Source organism: Podarcis erhardii (genome assembly GCF_964252035.2).
Source record: "Podarcis erhardii genome assembly, chromosome: 7".
Taxonomy (NCBI): domain Eukaryota; kingdom Metazoa; phylum Chordata; class Lepidosauria; order Squamata; family Lacertidae; genus Podarcis; species Podarcis erhardii.
Window position 1 is genome coordinate 90702354 of NC_138511.1, and position 18187 is coordinate 90720540.

General features: G+C 48.5%; 1 protein-coding gene across 1 annotated transcript in view; it reads right to left on the reverse strand.

Moving 5' to 3' along the window:
• The window catches only part of LRFN1 (leucine rich repeat and fibronectin type III domain containing 1), a 154927-nt gene that overhangs the window by 54043 nt on the left and 82697 nt on the right, over positions 1 to 18187 (reverse strand). The gene's annotated exons all lie outside the window — the stretch shown is intronic.

Genomic DNA, 18187 nt, shown 5'->3' on the forward strand with positions numbered 1-18187 from the left:
TTCCCTTATGGGGAACACAAGAGCCCTTATAGAGTCTTTTGTAGGTTCTCCATCGGTCTGAGAAAAAAACAGAGGCCAACCAGAGAATATTGAGAAGCAAAGCAGCTCGTAAGCCTGATCTTTATTGAACTGTTGCAACAGGATGCCCCTGACAGGAAACACCATTTACCTTCCCAGCGGAGTGGTACCTATTTATCTACTTGCACTTTAACGTGCTTTTGAACTGCTAGGTTGGCAGGAGCAGGGACCGAGCAACGGGAGCTCACCCCGTCGCGGGGATTCGAACCACCGACCTTCTGATCGGCAAGTCCTAGGCTCTGTGGTTTAACCCACAGCGTCACCCGCATCCCTTATAAAAACTCTGATACCCCATAATTAAATACAATATACTCCCACAGAGACCACCTTACACTGCGTTTAAAACCAAAATCTCATTTGGGTAGAAACTGTTTCTCAGGCGGCTGGTCCTAGTCTTTATAACCCTGTACCTTCTTCCAGAAGGCAGGCGCTGAAAGGGATCATTTCCGGGGTGCGCACTATCCTGCGCTATCTCTGCAGCTTTCTTATGACACCTAGAATAATAATAATAATAATAATAATAATAATAATAATAATAATAATAATAATAATAATTTATTTGTAGCCCGCCCATCTGGCTGGGTTTCCCCAGCCACTCTGGGCGGCTTCCAACAAAGATGAAAGATACACTAAAATGTCACATATTAAAAACTTCCCTGAACAGGGCTGCCTTCAGATGTCTTCTGAATGTCAGGTAGTTGTTTATCGCTTTGACATCTGATGGGAGGGCGTTCCACAGGGCAGGTGCCGCTACCGAGAAGGCCCTCTGCCTGGTTCCCTGTAACTTGGCTTCTTGCAGCGAGGGAACCGCCAGAAGGCCCTCGGCTGGACCTCAGTGTCTGAGCAGAACAATGGGGGTGGATACGCTCCTTCAGATATACTGAACCGAGGCCATTTAGGGCTTTAAAGGTTAACACCTTTATGCAAGCATAGATTTGATCCAAGGTGGGAAGAGTGCACCCAATTATTCTCTCCGCAGTCTTTACAACCCTGGACAGCATTGTTTTTTCCCTGACCGTGCAGCTCCCAAACCACACACACAGACCGTAAGTTAATACACTCTCCACAGTACGATGGTAAAATGCCATCAAGGCTCCCTGATGCCTTTGAGAGCAGCTGCCAGCCAGAGCCGTCAGCACTGATCTAAGTGGACCAGTGTTCTGGAACCAACTAAAGCTGTAGCAGCTTGTGTTCTTAATAAATCTGCATGGGGCTTCCACACACCCTGACTCTAAATAGTATTTCTTTTTTAAGGAGAAAAAAAAAGTGAGAGTGTGCATGTGTGTTTTAAAAAGGAATGAAATGTGTGGTTCTCCCCCTCCCTGCCCTTTTTTCATGGGGGGGGGAGACCTATCAAAAAGAGCTGTTAAAAACATCTATATATAACTCTTCCCCTCGGAGACTTGCAAGATGGGAATGTTGCCATTTGGAGATCTTGGAAGAGGAACTTAGCTGCAAATCGGAATAAACCTTCCACACAGATGTACGGGAGCAGAGAAGGAAGATGGTTGGAGTGAGCTGGGGGTGAGATTAACATTTGTAAAAAAAGCCTTTTTTTGTTAGGGATTGTAGGGAAAGACCTGCCAAGGAAAATGAAGAATATATTTATGTATGCGACAACGGCGGCAAGAGTCTTAGGGTGGAAGAATGAAGAAATCTCGACCGAAGAACAGTGGCAAGAGAAATTGATGGACTATGCGGAATTGGAGAAATTGACCCACAAACTACATGACGAGGACAGCTGTGACTTTAAAGAAGAGTGGGAACCTTTTACAAAATATCTAAAGAATCAACAAAATGAGTTGGACTCCTTGGCAAGTTTTGAATAAACATAGACTACTGGTTAACACCAGGGACGCGGGTGGCGCTGTGGGTTAAACCAAGGAGCCTAGGACTTGCTGATCAGAAGGTCGGCGGTTCAAATCCCCGTGACAGGGTGAGCTCCCGGTTGCTCGGTCCCTGCTCCTGCCCACCTAGCAGTTCGAAAGCATGTCAAAGTGCAAGTAGATAAATAGGTACCGCTCCGGCGGGAAGGTAAACGGCGTTTCTGTGCGCTGCTCTGGTTCAGCAGAAGCGGCTTAGTCATGCTGGCCACATGACCCGGAAGCTGTACACCGGCTCCCTCGGCAAATAAAGCGAGATGAGCACCGCAACCCCAGAGTCGGCCATGACTGGACCTAATGGTCAGGGGTCCCTTTACCTTTGCCGTTATAATAGATAGATAGCCTAGAGATTTTTTACATTTTTATAACATGCAGAGAACAGTATGTGTTAATAAACCAGAAAGAGGAACTGAGGGAAGTTTATGTCAAAATTGTTAATAAAAATTATTATAAAAAAGGAGCGAGTTGGGGGTGGAATCAATGAGAGGGGAGGGACTGCCAGGATATCGAGGGGGGGGGGGAACGAAGAAGTGCTGGGAAAGAAGGGGCTTGCTTTTGAGCTGTCATAGAATTGGGGAGTCGGAAGGAAGGGACCCCCAAAGGTCATCCAGCCCAACCCCTTCCCTTCCAACCCCCCAATTCTATGATTCTATGCGAATCCCAGAGAGATGGCCATTGCAACCTCTGTTGAAAAAACCCAAGGAAGTCGAGTCTGATCCGCGCTTGCAAAAAGCTTCCTCCAACCCCCGCAGGCTTTCGCGAGTCTTCCCACTTCTTGACAGAGTCAAAGACTGATGGATCCTGGCTTAACATTTCAATATGTGCCACTTCATTAAAGGAATGGAGTGCCGGGGGGAGACTTCGCTGCAAGGGGGCTGCCCTCTAATCTCCCTGACAAAAGCCAGAGTTATTAAACCATTAGAAGCTATACGTTTAATAATTCTTCCACTGACTTCAGGGCTTTGCGTTTGTGTGTGTGTTTTAATTGCAATTATTCGTGGCGAGGTTTACAGAAAAAAAGAATCACAAGGGGTTGGTGAGCTGCCTTCAGAGGCGGTTCCTGGAGCCCCCGCTATTCCTGGAAGCCCATCCCAGCCCCAACATCCCTGCTAGTTGCACCTTGACCTTCTGGACCATAGCTGTCAACTTACAGATTTGAAAATAAGGGACCAGCAGCCTTGAAAATAAAGGATCAGCAGCCAAAATAAGGGATTTTCCAAGGGGCACAGGTATGTTCAACTTCTGAGCCCCTCCGAGCCAAAGGCAGAAAGCCCAGCCAGCAGCCAAACGAAGCCTCAAGCGGTGGTTCCCACAGCGCAGCAACCCGGCAAAGGGGATGCAGCAAGGAAAACCACCATCACCTCTCCGCTGGGAAGCGCTGAGCAAAGGCGAGTCCCCAGGCAAGGCGGCCGATTTGATTGGCACAAGGCATGCAAGCTCCACCCCCCAGTCATTCTTAGACTCCTTATTGGGAGCCAAGCAACACAGTTGGAGCCTCCCTCCTCCCTGGCCGGCAGGGAGGGAGGGAGGGAGGGAGAGGAGCTGCTTCCTTTGAAACCCGGGAAATTTAAGGGACATCATCAATAAGGGACATCAGCGGGACACGGCGCTGGGATAAGGGACTTTCCCGCCAAATAAGGGACAGTTGACAGCAATGTTCTGGACGGGGGTTTGAAGACCTTGTCACCGTATAGCCATCCTGGTTAGCACCCATCCATAGCCCTCTCCTCTTCCATGAACTTGTCCAACCCTCTTTTAAAGCCATCCAAGTTGGTGGTGGTCCCTGCTTCCAGTGGCAAGGAGTTCCGCAGTTGAACTCTGTGCTGCTCGAAAGAGGACTTCCTTTTACCAGTCCCAAATCTTCCAATGTTCAGCTTCGTTGAACACCCGCAAGTTCTAGTGCTAGGTGAGAGGAAGAGAAGCTTTCCTCGTGCCTCTTTCTCCACACCATGTCTAATTTCATGATAATACAATAATTAATAATAATTAATTATTTATACCCCGCCCATCTGGCTGGATTTCCCCAGCCACTCTGGGCGGCTTCCAACCAAATATTAAAAACAATACAGCATCAGACATTAAAAACTTCCCTAAACAGGGCTACCTTCAGATGTCTTCTAAAAGTCTGGTAGTTGTTCTTCTCTTTGACATCTGATGGGAGGGTGTTCCACAGGGCGGGTGCCACCACCAAGAAGGCCCTCTGCCTGGTTCTCTGTAAGTTGGCTTTTCTCAGTGAGGGAACCGCCAGAAGGCCCTCGGCGCTGGACCTAAGTGTCCGGGCAGAATGATGGTTCTGAATGACCTACACTGGCTCCCAGGATGTTTCTGAGCACAATTCAAAGTGTTGGTGCTGACCTTGAAAGCCCTCAATGGCCTTGGTCCTGTATACCTGAAGGGGCATCTCCACTTCCATCGTTCTGCCCAGTCACTGAGGTCCAGCTCCAAGGGCTTTCTGGCGGTTCCCTCGCTGTGAGAAGCGAGGTTACAGGGAACCAGGCAGAGGGCATTCTCGGTAGTGGCACCCTCCCTTCAGATGTCAAGCATATAAAATGGACTTTTAGAAGACATCTGAAAGCAGCCCTGTTTAGGGAAGTTTTAAATGTTTGATGTTTTATCATGTAAAGCAGAGACAACACCTTGCTGACAAAGGTCTGTATAGTTAAAGCTATGGTTTTCCCAAGTAGGGATGTACGGAAGTGAGAGCTGGACCATAGAGAAGGCTGATGGCCGAAGAATGGATGCTTTTGAATTCTGGTGCTGGAGGAGACTCTTGAGAGTCCCTGGACTGCAAGAAGATCCAACCTCTCCATTCTGAAGGAAATCAGCCCTGAGTGCTCACTGGAAGGACACATCCTGAAGCTGAGGCACCAAGACTTTGGCCACCTCATGAGAAGAGAAGACTCCCTGGAAAAGACCCTGATGTTGGGAAAGATGGAGGGCACAAGGAGAAGGGGACGACAGAGGACGAGATGGCGGGACAGTGTTCTCGAAGCTACCAGCATGAGTTTGACCAAACTGCGGGAGGCAGTGGAAGACAGGAGGGCCTGGCGTGCTCTGGTCCAGGGGGTCACGAAGAGGCGGACACGAATAAATGACTAAACAACAACAACAACAAAGGTCTTGATCCAGCCCTGGAAGCTGAACCCAACACCTTCAGAGGAAGTCTGTTCTGCTCTACAGCGCCCCTGGTGGAACAACGAGAACGTGCAAGATTCAACCGGGAACTTTTAACTGGGTTGTGCCAGATGGGCAGGGTAGAAATAATAAATTATTATTATTATTACTCTGGGAGAGCCAAGCAAGTTTGGACAACTATGTGCATTTGCAGCACCTCAAAGGAGATGATGAGGGTCACCTGAGGAGACCCATCCAGGCTGCTGAATATTTGATTGAGCAACTGTGGCATGGAGGAGGGGGTTTCTCTCTCCCCTCGACCAAGAGGGTGCTGGCTCTGTTGTGTGTGTGTGTGTGTGTGTGTGTGTGTGTGTGTGATAAACTCATCTAGACACTAAGTGACGCTGAAACGCTTTTCTCCCTGCAACCAGACAAATTGTGTCGTGCCAAGACTCCGATGCGTTTTTAATAATATAATGTCGTTGGCTTTTATTTCTGACGAGCGAAATGCCCACCAGATGGTGGGCATGGAGCTATAGGCATGCAGCGGCAACGATGAGCTGGAGGGATGCCAGCCCCAGCTTCCCTTCCCTTCTCCTCACCCTCCTGTCTCCTGGCACGCTGCCTCGCTATCCCTCTGCTGGGGACTTCGCCTCTGGGCTGCAGCTTCAGCTGTTCCTTCCAGTTATAGTAAGTTCAGCAGTCTTTGCTTCTTCAATTGCGTGGCCTGTTGGTTGTTGGAATGTGGAAAAATGCAAATAGGATTGAGGAGAGACTGGGGATTGGTGCTGTGGCTGGTCAAGTCACAAAGCAGGGGGAAGGCAGTTCTATTTCCATATACAGTGGTACCTCGGGTTAAGTACTTAATTCGTTCCGGAGGGCCGTTCTTAACCTGAAACTGTTCTTAACCTGAAGCACCACTTTAGTTAATGGGGGCTCCTGCTGCCGCCGCGCCACCGGAGCCCGATTTCTGTTCTTATCCTGAAGCAAAGTTCTTAACCTGAAGCACTATTTCTGGGTTAGCAGAGTGTGTAACCTGAAGAGTCTGTGACCTGAAGCGTATGTAACTCAAGGTACCACTGTACAATTTCGAGGGGACTTTGTTTTGGTTTTTTGAATGTGGTGTCTCTTTCGAAGGGGACGCGGGTGGTGCTGTGGGTTAAACCACAGAGCCTAGGACTTGCTGATCAGAAGGTCAGTGGTTCAAATCCCCCATGACGGAGTGAGCTCCCGTTGCTCGGTCCCTGCTCCTGCCCACCTAGCAGTTTGAAAGCACGTCAAAGTGCAAGTAGATAAATAGGTACCGCTCCAGCGGGAAGGTAAACGGCATTTCCGTGAGCTGCTCTGGTTTGCCAGAAGCGGCTTAGTCCTGCTGGCCACATGACCCGGAAGTTGTACGCCGGCTCCCTCGGCCATTAAAGCGAGATGAGCGCCCCAACCCCAGAGTCGGCCATGACTGGACCTAATGGTCAGGGGTCCCTTTACCTCTCTTTCAAGTGAAAGGTTTCACGTACCCCAAACACATTCCATTCACCAGCTTTCCCGATACAGTGGTACCTCAGTTTACAGACGCTTCAGGTTACAGATGCTTCAGGTTACAGATTCCGCAAACCCAGAAATAATACCTCGGGTTAAGAACTTTGCTTCAGGATGAGAACAGAAATCGTGCTCTGGCGCTGCAGCAGCAGCAGGAAACCCCATTAGCTAAAGTGGTGCTTCAGGTTTAAGAGCAAAAGGGACACACATACAAAAGTTAAAATGCCTAAAGTGGATTAAGATCACCTCCGCTTGCAGGTAAACTGGTCCCCGATTTGAATCCTTTAGCTATTTATTTATTTTTAGGGCTGCATCCGTATCCTGCCTTTCCTCTACGGAGCTCAAGGTAAGGAGCCCACAGTTCTCTTGCCATCGCAAGGTCCCTTGTCGCCAAGCTGATTTCCACCTCTCGTCTTCCTTGCCATCTCCGGGGATGCTCCAAACCTTGCCGTCTGCCTCCTGCCTCGGATTCCAAATTTGTGAGCGCAAAGCCCTCCTCGCTGGTTTTAAAATACCTGCCACCTTCTCTGCTCTGCCCGGTTCCTGTTCCCCTGCCCCTTTTTTAAAACCAGAGGGTATTTTTAGTTTTCTGGCTGGCTCGCTAGCTCTTCCTCGCGGGCTCCCTCTGGTTTCTTCCACACCCCAGAGGGAGCCAAGAGAGAGAGGCTCCATGGAGATGGATTTCGCAGACTTGCCGTGCAGCGGGGCTCTGTGTCGGAAGAGGAGGCCCGTTGGCAAACAGAGAGCCCTCGCCATTCGATTGCGGCTGTTTCCCCAGCTTTAAATCCAGCCCCTCCACATTTTCATATTAGTTGGCATGTGTTTTTCTCGTTAAAATGAGGATGGGGAAAAATAATCAGCGCTGAAGAGAGAGCTCAGTCGGTAAAGTGTGGGACTCTTAACCTCAGGGTCGTGGATCGGAGCCCCACATTGCGCAAAAGATTCCAGCGTTAGAATCATAGAGTTGGGACCCCGAAGGTCATCCAGACCAACCCCAAGGAAGGAGAGTCCACCATTGTCCCAGGGAGTCGAACAGCTCTTACTGTTCTTCCTGATCTTGAGTCCATATCATAACTTGAAGCCATTGGTTTGAGTCCTACCCTCAAGAGCAAGGGGTTTGACTTCCCTTCCAATTTTACTGTTTCATGAAATTTCAGGGCAAATTTCCTCTTAACATGCATGCTTTACATAAGCACACTTTTAACATTTATCTTTTGGCAAAGCGATTTCCCCCAATACCAGGCATTTTTGGTCTGTTGTTATTTTGTTGTTGTCGTTTAGTTGTGTCCGCCTCTTCGTGACCCCCTGGACCAGAGCACGCCAGGCCCTCCTGTCTTCCACTGCCTCCCGCAGTTTGGTCAAACTCATGCTGGTAGCTTCGAGAACACTGTCCCACCATCTCGTCCTCTGTCGTCCCCTTCTCCTTGGGCCCTCCATCTTTCCCAACATCAGGGTCTTTTCCAGGGATAAACATACAGTAGTACCTTGGGTTACATACACTTCAGGTTACAGACTCCGCTAACCCAGAAATAGTTCCTCGGGTTAAGAACTTTGCTTCAGGAGGAGAACAGAAATTGTGCTCCAGCGGCGTGGCGGCAGCAAGAGGCCCCATTAGCTAAAGTGGTGCTTCAGGTTAAGAACAGTTTCAGGTTAAGTACGGACCTTCGGAATGAATTAAGCACTTAACCTGAGGTACCACTCTACTAAGGGTCAGACCTGGAGTCCCCTGTTTCAGTTCTGGGCACCCTGCTTAAAGAAGGGTATATCAAGAAGCTGGGAGATGTGCAGAGGAGTGATTGAGATAATCAAGGGAGTGGAAACCAAACCTTAAGAGGAATTGTTGAGGGAGTTGGGTATATTTAGCTTAATAATAATAATTTACTATTTATATCCCGCCCATCTGGCTGGGTCCCCACAGCCACGCTGGGCAGCTTCCAGCAGAATATTAAAATGCAACGATTCACCAAATATTAAAGACTTCCCTAAACAGGGCTGCCTTCAGCTGTTATCTAAAGGTCAAGTAGTTGTTTATTTCCTTGACATCTGAAGGGAGGGTGCCACCACCAATAAGGCCCTCTGCCTGGTTCCCTGTAACTTCACTTCTTACAAGTGAGGGAAGGGCCAGAAGGCCCTCAGTGCTGGACCTCAGTGTCCGGGCAGAATGATGGGGGTGGAGACGCTCCTTCAGGTATACTGGGCTGAGGCCGTTTAAGTCTTTCGAGGTCAGCACCAACACTTTGAATTGTGCTTGGAAACATACTGGGAGCCAATGTAGATCTTTCAAGACGAGTATTATGGGGTCTCAGCATCCACTCCCAGTCCCCAGTCTAGCTGCCGCATTCTGGATTAGTTGTAGTTTCCGAGTCACCTTCAAAGGTAGCCCCATGTAGAGCGCATTGCAGGAGTCCAAGCGGGAGATAACCAGAGCATGCACCACTCTAGCAAGACAGTCCATGGGCAGGGACTAAATAAGATAAACCGCTGCCCTGGACACAGAATGGATCTGTGCTTCCATGGACAGCTGTGAGTCCAAAATGACTCCCAGGCTGCGCACCTGGTCCTTCAGGGGCACAATTGTCCCATTCAGGACCAGGGAGTCCTGCACACCTGCCCACTTCCTGTCCTCCAGAGGCCAATTAATCAATCAATTAGTATGCCGCCTTTCCATAATTAAAACCATGCTCGAGACGGCTTGCAACACACACAAAAACTGCATAGCAAAAGGAGTCAGAAACAAAACATTAGAATCTCCACTTGAATCAAGATGGAGCTTGAATCCAGATGGAGGTGGTAGACAGCTGCCCTGGACACAGAATTGACCTGTGCCTCCATGGACAGCTGTGAGTCCAAAATGACTCCCAGGCTGCGCACCTGGTCCTTCAGGGGCACAATTGTCCCATTCAGGACCAGGGAGTCCTGCACACCTGCCCACTTCCTGTCCTCCAGAGGCCAATTAATCAATCAATTAGTATGCCGCCTTTCCATAATTAAAACCATGCTCGAGACGGCTTGCAACACACACAAAAACTGCATAGCAAAAGGAGTCAGAAACAAAACATTAGAATCTCCACTTGAATCAAGATGGAGCTTGAATCCAGATGGAGGTGGTAGACAGCTGCCCTGGACACAGAATTGACCTGTGCCTCCATGGACAGCTGTGAGTCCAAAATGACTCCCAGGCTGCGCACCTGGTCCTTCAGGGGCAGAGGAGCCTGAAAAGAGGAAAAGAGGAGCCTGACAGGCTAGCTATCCTCAAATATTGGAAGGGTTGCCACATGGAAGATGGAGCAAGCTTTGGGGTCTTCTTGGTTTAGGGAAAAGTCAAGTAGGAGGCGACAGGAGAGAAATTTATAAAACTGGCCTGGAGAACTCATGGATGTTCAATGATGCTGAATGTCAGAAGGTTCAGGACAGAGAAAAGAAAGTCCTTTATGCTGTGTTTGTGTGTAGATGGACTATGGAACTCCCTGCCACTTGAGGCAGAGATGGTCACCAACTTGGATGGTTTTAAAAGGGGGTGAGACAAATTCATGGAGGCTACTAGCCAGGACGGTTGTGCTCCTCTGGGATTTGGAGGAAAGCTGCCAGAGATGCTTCAGCTGCGATTCATGAATTGCAGGGGGTTGGACTAGATGACCCTCAGGGTCCCTTCCAACTCCACAGTTCCAGGATTCTATAAAAGGAAGGTTGAGAGGGAGTGGGGAGGACAGGGGGCATTGTGTTTTGGTGCATGTATTCATGCAAAGACCGAGAGGAGAGGGGCTTCAGCGACAACAGGATTGGGGGGGTGGAAATCCCCTTGGTTTTTATTCCCCGAGCCTCTTTCATGAGCCATCTCAGGCCATTTGGGGGGGGGGCGTTGCGTTTTTTCGGCAGTCAGATTGACACACTCAATTGGCAGGTGGACGGCTTCTACCAATTTGACAGAGCACTTTGGGATAGAGGAGAGATGGCTTTTCTCCTTCTTCCGGGGAGAGGGAGAGAGAGAATGAAAGCCACTGAATGGCTGATCCTGGCGGTAACTCTTATTACTCTGTCAATTCGAGCTGAATTTTTAAGCTTTTTTCCCCCCCTCTCCAAAAAGGAGAAAGGCTATTTTGGATTCAAAGCATTGTGAGCAGAGAAAAGTGCCGGAACTCAAGATCTGCCTGTCTTGCACACCAAGAAGATGAAAAAAACAGCAAGGCATGTTCCCTGCAAGGCTCACCTAGAGATCTCTATCCTCTTGGCTGCCTCTACTTTCTTCCCACCCCCCTCATAATAATGGATCTGAGCAGGGATGGCTCAGGGTGGGGCACATGGTTTCACAAATCCTCGTTTACACCGCACAACAACCCTGTGAGGTAGGTGAGGCTGAGAGGCAGTGACTGGCCCCAAGGTCACACACCCAGAGATGAGATCCATTTTTGGGATGCTCCCCTTCTGGCAGAGTCCCGTATAAACATCAGCGCACATCCCGTAAGATATATGCACACAGAATCAGCAGAGATCAGCCGAATCAGGGTTGTGTTGGAATTGTAGCATCAAGCATTTTTATTTACAGCAAAGATATAAAAGCAACTGTTGTGTGAGCAGTGTGAACGGAGAAATCTGAGGGCTCCCTTGGACAAAAAACAAGGACACCAGCCAGGAATACCAGAGCAAAACAGCAGCCAGTAGGCTTGGTCTTTATTGAAGACTGTCGCGACCGGACTCCCACCTGCCACCAGGTGGAACAAGATGGAAGCCCCGAACAAAAGAGAACCCAAACTTTTATTAGCTGCTAATCCCCATGTTACACCCCCCGAACTGCATCATGGTTACATCATGAAAGGGGAGGTCTGGTGGCAGTAATCTGAGCATCCTGGACCCTGCCCCATGGTTCCCCTTGCCCTCCACCAAACACCCATCAAGTGTAACAAAAGAGATATTTACATTTCCCTGTTTCCCAGCCAAGTTAACCCCACCCTTTGGTATTCACCTGGGTTTGTTCTTTCTGGAACGGCTACCTGTCTGGCACTCAGGTATCAGGATGCCAGGGATTACCACTCAGGCAGAGGGGCTGCTGAGTAGCTGAGCTCACATGTCTATATGAATTTCTGAAGTTTTCCCAGAGAGCCAGTACAGAGATACATTTATCAATGAATTCTTACATTTGGTATCATGCAGCAGAGGCCCTTGGAATAGACAGGAAGAAACTGTGATGAAGTGTTTTGTGGGGATAAGTCACAAAAGTGATTGTGCTGGTTTTGGTAGTGGGCTGCATGTGCATGATATCTGCTGGAGGGGCAACCCCCCCCCAACCTATACCTAAATTCCTGCAACAGTAGCTTTCTCACACATCCTCTCTGTCGGAGAGAAAGAACAGAGAGCGGACGTTTATCAGCCTGACTTCCCTTTACACAGACAATTCATAAGAAATGGAATTATCCTGTCATGTGACCTCTGCAATAGTAGCGGCGATAACAGACACCCATGGGGATTCGAACTCAGGTCTCAATCAGGTCTTAGTCCAGCCAAACACCCTAACCTCCACATTGGTTCTTTCAGACGATGTGGTCAACAAACATGCACAGATATATATTTTGCAGCCATGTGGACTAGAAACCCCCCCCCCAATTATTTCAAGATAATTATTAATGAAAATCCTCTCTGCTCCTATTCCCATCTCCCTTTCAAGAGGGAACCCAGGAGTCCTGACGGCACTGGGGAAACTGTGGCCTTGCAGAGGTTGCTAGACTACAACTCCCATCATTCCTTGCTGTGACCACTGGTCCTGCTGGCTGCTTGGGGCTGCGGGGAGCTGGAGCCCAGCGCCGTTTAGGGGGCCACCGGTCTGCCCAGTTCCTGGGAGTTCTTCATTGTTAAGTAACGCAAGAAAACCTTTACGCTCTCTTCCCCCAGTTGCTGGGCAGATTTGGGAGGAATTTAGCATCTATTTCTGCAGTTCTCTCTCTCTCTCTCTCTCTCTCTCTCTCTCTCCAAGAAGATACGATCATCACTGCTCTCAAGCAAGGAGGGAGTCTGGGCTGAACCACAATGCAAGCAGAAGGAATGATACTCCCATGCAAGGAAGGAGGGAAAGAAGGAAGAAGGAGGGAAGGAGGGAGGGAGGGAGGGAGGGAGGGAGGGAAGAAGGAAGGATGGAAGGAAGGAAGAAGGAAGGAAAGAAGGAAGGAAGGAGGAAGGAAGGAAGGAAGGAAGGAAGGAAGGAAGGAAGGAAGGAAGAAGGAAGGAAGGAAGGAAGGAAGGAAGGAGGGAGGGAGGGAGGGAGGGAGGAAGGGAGGAAGGAAGGAAGGAAGGAAAGAAGGAAGGGATGCAGCTAGAACCTGCAGTTCAAAACCTTTTCCAATAAACCTTTTATTTCCTAGGTGTCATACTCTTATTAGAACACGTCCTCACACCCCAACACATTTTTTTTACTCACTTTGCTTTTCTGCCCATGGCTCTGATCTTTTATAATGTGAACAGTTTAAAATTATTTAAAATAAAAGTCTTCTATGGGGGGAAAAATATTCCCTCAACTTTTTAGACATCTTCCAGGCAGTTTTGCTTCTGGGTTCTCAATTTGGGTTGGGGTTTTTTGTGGGGTGGGGGAGTGCAGGGCTGACAGTTTTTTTAAAAAAAACACTGGAGGGCCACATTCAACCTTCTGGAAAAGGCCCTGATGTTGGGAAAGATGGAGGACACAAGGAGAAGGGGACGACAGAGGACGAGGTGGTGGGACAGTGTTCTCGAAGCTACCAGCCTGAGTTTGACCAAACTTCGGGAGGCAGTGGAAGACAGGAGTGCCTGGTGTGCTCTGGTCCAGGGGGTCACGAAGAGTCGGAAACCACTAAACGACTAAACAATGACAACAATAATAGGCTGGTGGCCATCACTGCCTCCTGTGGCAAGGAGTTCCATAGTTCAACTCTGTGCTGCATGAAAGGTCCTTTCTTTCCTCTGTCCCAAATCTTCAAAAGAACACCCCAAAGTCCACGAAGCATGGCTGCAGAAGCCATGCTGATCCTTCCTCCGCAAAGGCTTGTTCTTCTACGAGTTCCGTGCTTCCAGCATTAAACCACACTCTCCCACTATTTCATTGGAGGCTGAAATCACCCCCGTGGCCCTATCATTTCCATGGCTTCCCTGGGATCCTTTTCTTTTTTAAAAAAACAACAACACTTGTCACTTTGGCTGTCTTCCAATTTCCGGGCAAGCTGGCTGATTTTAGTAACAAGTCGCATTCTTGTTGGGTAAGGAGATCAACAATTCCGGGCCTGCCGATGTGTTAATTTTTCAATTTTCAGTTTGCCCTAGAATAATCCTTTCCCAGACGCCCCCTCAAAAACCTTGGTTCAGGCATGCATTATCTGCCCAAATCTTACGCAGTTAGCACCACGACACAAAGCCTTCATTCAGCTTCTCTGCAGTGGCTGCATCTTCCTTCATGAGTCCTTTCACACCTCTGCGTCTACCACGTCCAGCCACACACCCTCCCATCCGATTTCTGGCTTCTAGTATATTTAAAGAAGGCTGTTATTGTCTCGGTGTTTTTAGCAATATGCTTCCTCATATTGCCTTATTGTCACCCAATTTCTTGCAACAGAAATTATTTTTAATTTCATACGTTTAGCCTATTTATAGCGCGCAACAAACAGACCTGAGTGTTGTTCTAAATAAAATCTGCCCTCTTTTCCCTTATGGGGTACCCAAGAGCCCATATAGAGTCCTTACGTAGGTTCCCTATTGGTAGGAGAAAATAACAGAGGCCAACCAGAGAATATTGAGAAGCAAAGCAGCTAGTGAGCCTGATCTTTATTGATCTGTTGCAACAGGGTGCTCCCCTCACACGCAGGAAAGGAGGAGGACCCAGAACCAAGGTGTGTCCGCCCTTATATAGACATTTTAAATTCCCCGCCCTGGAGCTCCAGACCACCCCTCCATACATCATACCTACATCACAGAAAAGGTGGTCTACAGCAGAAATCTGAGTGCGTTGTTTATCTTGTCTGACAGAACAAAACAAATTCCTTCCAGTAGCACCTTAAAGACCAACTAAGTCAGTTCTTCTAAGAACTGACTTAGTTGGTCTTTAAGGTGCTACTGGAAGGAATTTGTTTTGTTTTGACTATGGCAGACCAACACGGCTACCTATCTGTAACTTGTCTGACAGGTTACCTATTAATGCTCACTTGATTGGATACCCTGGGGAGCCTGGCCAGTCTTTTGTAATGATAAATACTTAGTTCCTCAGCCAGGTCACAGGCTCACCCTATTCATACACAGACATACCCTTAAGACAGGATTTGTGAAGGAAAAGACAATGGGGAGGCTTTTCCATTTTCCTTTGACCTTGCAGAGAAAACATTTGCTCAGTTTGGGAATGAAAAATGGTTTCAGGTCGGTCTTCCTGTGCTGATCTATGTATGTGCTTGGTTGGTACATTCATGAACATTTGTTATACATCTAAGACCTTAAAATTCTTATCACAGTGTCAGAAGCTCTGCTAGAAGGTTTTCTGTAAATCCTTGTTTCAGAACTTAGGACCTGGCTATACAGCTGCAAATAAAAAGTTTTAAATGAGTTGCAAAGTACGGACTACACTAGATCACAACAGGGAGCTGTGTCAAATTAAATGCCTTTTTCAAAACCTTTTAAAAAACAGCATTTTCACAGCGTTTTTTTTTTTTTTAATATGCGAGTAGATTCCACCTTAGTGTATTTGTCTGAAATCCTGGACGGCCTCTGCCAGTCCGTGCAGACTGCACTGAGCTAGGGCAGACTCGTGAGTCTGGCTCAGAGTAAGACAGTTCCTTGTGCTCCAAAGGCTTCAAAGTTATCCAAAAAGCCCTGGCAGAAATCGAAGATCAGGTGTCGTCAGATCACCAAGGCCCAAAATATCCCACTGACGGTTGTAAAACCATCAGAGGAAGAGCATAAAGACCAGAGGCAAAGGTATTATCAGATGCTATCAAAGGTGAATGAATTGATGTCTGATATCATCGGATTTTTGCAGGTGTTCAGCATCCAGGATCTGCAAAGCGCAACCCTGTAAGTGGTCGAAGGTCAGAGGCAAGCAGGGCTGTTTCAGGTGTGAGTGGAGACTCATAGAATCATAGATTTGTAGAGCTGGAAGGGACCCTGTGGTCATCTAGTCGAACCCCCTGCAATGCAGGAATCCCTGACATAACCCAGGGCCGGATTTAGGTTTGATGAGGCCCTCAGCTACTGAAGGTAATGGGGCCCTTTGTATGTCCAGTTGTCCTTTGTCAACAACAAATTGTCGCTGTTTTTTTTTGTGCTGAATATATGCTAGATGGTAATTGATGGACCTAATAGGTATCTCAAGCAATTTGCGCACATGTTGTCATGGAACCAGTCCAGGGACCCCTGACCATTAGGTCCAGTCGCAGACAACTCTGGGGTTGCGGTGCTCATCTCGCTTTATTGGCTGAGGGAGCCGGCGTACAGCTTCCGGGTCATGTGGCCAGCAGGACTAAGCCACTTCTGGAGAACCAGAGCAGCGCACGGAAACGCTGTTTACCTTCCCGCCAGAGCAGTACCTATTTATCTACTTGCACTTTGACGTGCTTTCAAACTGCTAGGTTGGCAAGAGCAGGGACCGAGCAACGGGAGCTCACCCCGTCATTGCGGGGATTCGAACCGCCGACCTTCTGATCAGCAAGCCCTAGGCTCTGTGGTTTAACCCACAGGAGCAAACCAGTGATATTTGAGGGAGCAGGCTAGCAGGCGGGGCCCATGACTTACATCATAGGAGCCTACACAACACAAAAGACTGTTGCTGCATGTAGGTTCTATTTTATTTCTTTTTTATCTTATATTTTGGAAATGTACATCCAGGAGGTTTTTTCCTTTAATTTTTTTTTGGGGGGGCCACTCCTAAGCTATAGCTTGTTTAGCTTATACATAAATCTGGCATTGATCTAACCTCTGTTTAAAAATCACAACTGAAGGAGAGTCATCATCTTCCAAGGTAGCCTGTTCCGCTGTTGAACAGCTCTTACCATCAGAAAGCTCTTCCTAATTTTTAGTCGGAGTCTTCTTTTTCGCAATCTGAATCCACTGGTTAGGGTCTTACCCTCCAGAGCCGGAGATAACAAGATTCTTCCCTTTTCCACGTGAGATATTTGAAGATCGTTATCCTATCTCCTGTTGTCTTTGTCCATGGAGTTTTCTTGGCAGGGATACTGGAGTGGCTTGCCGGTTCCTCCTCCAGGTGGATCACGTTTGGTCAAAACTCTCCACTATGACCTGTTCATCTTGGGTGGCCCTGCACAGCATAGCTCATAGCTTCTCTGAGTTATTCAAGCCCCTTCACCACGGCAAGGCAGGTGATCCATGAAGGGATCCATGAAGTGGAAGTGAGAGCTGGACCATAAAGAAGGCTGATTGCCGAAGAATTGATGCTTTTGAATTATGGTGCTGGAGGAGACTCTTGAGAGTCCCACGGACTGCAAGAAGATCCAACCTCTCCATTCTTACGGAAATCAGCCCTGAGTGCTCACTGGAAGGACAGATCGTGAAACTGAGGCTCCAATACTTTGGCCACCTCATGAGAAGAGAAGACTCCCTGGAAAAGACCCTGATGTTGGGAAAGATGGAGGGCACAAGGAGAAGGGGACGACAGAGGACGAGATAGTGGGACAGTGTTCTCGAAGCTACCAGCATGAGTTTGACCAAACTGTAGGAGGCAGTGGAAGACAGGAGGGCCTGGCGTGCTCTGGTCCAGGGGGTCACAAAGAGGCAGACACGACTAAACGACTAAACAACAACATCCTATCTCCTCTCAATCTCTTCTCCTTGGCCAAACATATCCAGCTCCTCCTAAGTCTTGCTTTCGAGACCCTCGATCATCTCTGTCGCCCTCCTCTGTGCATGTTCCAGCTTGCAAATATCCTTCTTCAATTGTGGTGCCCAGAATTGGACACCGTATTCCAGGTGGGGTCTGTCCAATGTGGAATAGAGCAGTACTTTGGCTTCCCTTGATTTGGACACTAGACTTATTTTAATACAGCCTGGAATTGCATTGGTCGTTTTCGCTGCCTTCCTGGGTGGTTTCTACCAGAATCTTCTACGGATGTTCTCCACATGTGGGACTTCTGTTATCACTTAAGACACACTGACCAGATGCTTGGAAGCTGTGGCTGGATGGCTGCTTGGGAGCCGGTTGAAGTTAAATCCGTCAAAGACAGAGGTCCTCTGGCTGGGTTGGGACGATATGGGGTTGGGGGACTAGCTCCCATCTCATGCGGGGGCTCAATTAGTGCCAGCGCCTTCTGTCAAGAGCTTGGGTGTAACATTTGATGCCTCCCTCTCCATGGAGCCACAGCAAAGGTGGCATTTTTCCATCTCCGCCGTATTAGGCAGTTGGTCCCTTACCTTTCTTGCCCTGATCTGGCCACTGTGATCCATGCGACGGTCACCTCCAGGCTTAATTATTGTAACTCGCTCTACGTGGAGCTGCCCTTGAAGCTGACGCAGAAACTCCAGCAGGTACAGAATGCTGCGGCGAGGCTCCTCACGGGGTCTCTGCCATGGGATCACGTCCATCCAGTGCTTTACCAGCTGCATTGGCTCCCGGTGGAGTACAG